The sequence below is a fragment of the Vulpes vulpes genome, chromosome 15, assembly GCF_048418805.1.
Source record: "Vulpes vulpes isolate BD-2025 chromosome 15, VulVul3, whole genome shotgun sequence".
NCBI classification, from domain to species: domain Eukaryota; kingdom Metazoa; phylum Chordata; class Mammalia; order Carnivora; family Canidae; genus Vulpes; species Vulpes vulpes.
The window spans coordinates 8626968-8630233 of NC_132794.1; the positions used below are offsets into that span (position 1 = coordinate 8626968).

Below are 3266 nucleotides of genomic sequence, written 5' to 3' on the forward strand. Positions count from 1 at the left end.
AGGTACAAGCATCATAGTTTGTCAGTTTGTCATTCTTTTGTCTACCAACAAGAGTGACAAATCAATCTACTACCAAGGGAGAGTTGATAATTGTCCACTGTTCCTTTGGCAGCACTTTCTGGGGGTATAAGATGGCACAACATCTCAGTCTCCCTGAACAGGTCGTCAATTCAGAGCAATTGGGCTACTTGCAAAGTCATACATTATCTCATTGTTCAGCTCACATTGGAGCATCAGGGCAGAGTTATTAACAGCCCACACTTCCTGGAGAACCATTTCAAGGGCTACTAATGGTGTTCACAGACTGTTGAGCTGGAAAAGTTATCCATTTGCCTAGATACACACTCTTAATAACCTTTTCCAGGTTTCTTAAGACAGTCACAACTACATAAAATAGATTACAACTGAACCTGTCCTAGACCCTTTGGTGGGGAAAAATTACTTCAATATGAGGTTATCACCTGCAAACAGACCAATCAAATGAACCTCTCAGGGCAGTCATTCTTTAAGCAGATGTTGGCATTCAGACCTGCTGATAGCATCAATGGATATCATCTTAGGACTTAGTGGGGCTCCTTGTACTTCTGAATCCACGAGCTTCCTGTAGTAGCCGAAAAAATTACCATTGTGAAAAAGTAAAGAGTGAAACACATGCCTCCCAGATGTGCTCTTTGCATTGGGAAGACTCTCAAAGTTTGGGCCTTAACAGGAAACTTGGAACGATGAAAGGAAATCAAGCAATAGGAATGAAACTGAAATTAGTTTATGTCCCTCAGCTGATAATACACTAGGGGAAACTTTTTGATCAGTCATTTTAATTAATATTGATTACGAAAACCCTGGTCCCTACTACTCAAAAGCCTATAAGTGGTTGGGGGAAATCGGGCATTTCGTATATGAAACACTGGACGACACCACCACCAGATAATATGGGATCAAGACTAAGTAAAGGCCTATTATGCGTTCAGAGGGAGAATCTATTGAGATGGCAAGGCTATGCTTCCACACAGGGCTGGTAATCGGCCTTGTTACACTCTGAAAGGATTGTACTTGACCCTCCTGCTCACTTATAAAAAACACAAGCAGTTCTCTCTCTCTGGGAACCCAGCCTACATTTCTTTGCTGACTTGCATGCCTCTGTGTGTGTCTTCATCTGTCGGGGTTGGAGAATCCCCAACCTGCCTCCCTGTGTTTCTACCACCTCCCTGACCTTGAAACAGTCATGATCATTGAAGACCTTTGTGGCCCTTCACCCCTCACCTACACCCACCATCTCACCTAAATTTGTCGAGAAAACTATTGCTGGCAGATAGAGAAGGTACAATCAGGAGACGCTCTAGATACCACTTGTTACAAAGGGTGAAGAGGGTTTACAATAAGTAGGTCAGGGCCTGATTTGAGGGGATCTGGCTGGGGGCTACCGTATGGGCTCCACCTCAGTGCCCTGGCGCTGGTCTTCCCAACACCTCGCGCGGGTGTTTCTGCAGACAAATATTTTTTTCAGGCCAACATCGGATTATGTGGCTGCAGACCCTGGAATTCAAAAGGGAAAGATGAAACCTTCACAGCAACGTAAGGGTTTTCTCTACAGAATGTTTTTGTTTTAACTGGTAATTAAAGATGGGCAAAACACTCCTGAAGAAACGCGCTGTCCTCCTCTCCACGCCTGTCTTTCCAAGAGAAACAGGCACAGGCAGGGGCCCTAACGAGAGCCAATCGCTCCTGGTAGTTTATGGTCTGGTCCACCTCAATTCCTCAATGTGTTGCCCTTCCTAGGGGCTGCGAGGCCCAGCAGCCTGGACACGGGCCAAGAAGTCAAGAACTGTTGACACCCACGTCTCCACTCTCCTACTGACACCAGCGACCACCCAGCCCAGCGCAGCCATATGGCCTCTTGTTTTCCTGATGTATGAGGTGGGTAGAATGCTTTCGCCCCAGAAGAGGACTCCAAGGGATCAATTAGTTAAAACCTGTAAACATGTATCATTGTAATTATTATTCCAGTTTCTAGTTAAAACTGAACTGGCCCAAAGGAAAGAAAATAGCCACGGCTGCCTCTGAGGGCAGCTCCCTTTGCTTTTCCGGTTTTTCCAGTCTGGCCGGTGTGGGGCGGGAAGAGTGTCCGGGACAAAATCGGTGCTCGGTGGCGGTGCTCGGTGCTTGGTGGTGGTGCTCGGTGCTCAGGGGACCCGAGCGGGAGCTGTGCCCACCGCATCTGAGGAGCACGACCGAGCCCTGGCTTTACCTGGGTTCGGGGTGTTCACGTCATCGTCGCGGCTCCGCCGAGCCCCCAGGGAGGAGGCACGTCGCATGCACGCAGGGCCCTGAATCTCTCTCCCTCCGGCAGCGGGAGCAGGAGGCTGGTGAACGCACTTCCTCAGGTGTCACCCCACAGCCAAGGCCTCTACGGGGGCGCCTACCGCTTCCCTCGAGAGAACCACCTCCGGGCTCCGCGGTTGTGAGAGAACGCGTCAGCGTCGTCACTGAGGCAGCGCTGCCTCTGCCTCTCCGCATATTTCCCGCCTTCCCGGGAGACCCTCAGACCACACCACAGCGCCCCTTCTCTGGGCCTAAAAACCTCCCTCTCACCCCGGCTCCTACCTCACGAGGCACAGCTCCCCACCCAGCCATCCGCCCTTCTCCTAGCTCACGCCAAAGTCACGCTGGGCATGTGACTTCCGGTCTGAGCGCCGCTTCCGGTTCCTTCGGCGCACGAGCACCGCCGGCAAGATGGCGGCGCCGGAAGTGCCTGCTTCGCCAGGCATCCGCGCGGCCATCCCCACCCGCAGGCCCGGGAGCGCTGCGGTCAGCGCGGGTGGAGACAGGCTCATAATTCCACACTGTTTAAACGGTGGTTTTAAAATATTTGTTCAGTATTTACTCAACGGAAAGGCTGAGTGCTCTGAATAAATAAAGGAAGGGCCCAGCAGGAAGAAGGGCCCTTGGGGGGGTGGGGCAGCTTCAGCCTCTCTATTCTGCTCGCTCGCTCGCTCGGAGACTTCATTTCTGGCCTCCGATCTGCAGCCCCCTCTGAGCAAAACAAAAGCCCCTGCAATTGAGGGCACCCGTGGGGGCCCCTCCCTGCGGTCCCTATCCAAGTATCCTACCCCACCCCCAGCACAGCTGCTTCCCCCGAGGGCCGTTCTGCAAAAGACTATTGTCTCTGCTCCTGCTGATGTTTTCGGGGCTGGTGCAGATGTGCAGCTGGTCCACCCTGGCTAACGGGACTTGTGGGCTCCTTCCAGATGCAGGGGGAGGCCTGAGCG

At 52.0% G+C, this 3266-nt stretch overlaps 1 long non-coding RNA gene across 1 annotated transcript; it reads right to left on the reverse strand.

The window, feature by feature from the left end:
• Positions 1–798: 798 nt before the first annotated feature.
• LOC140595623 (uncharacterized) lies at positions 799–2611 on the reverse strand. The gene is made up of 2 exons (XR_011997369.1): positions 2246–2611; positions 799–1533 (listed from the first exon to the last, which is right to left on the reverse strand). It is a non-coding gene; the product is annotated as an uncharacterized lncRNA (long non-coding RNA).
• Between the last annotated feature and the right edge of the window lie 655 nt (positions 2612–3266).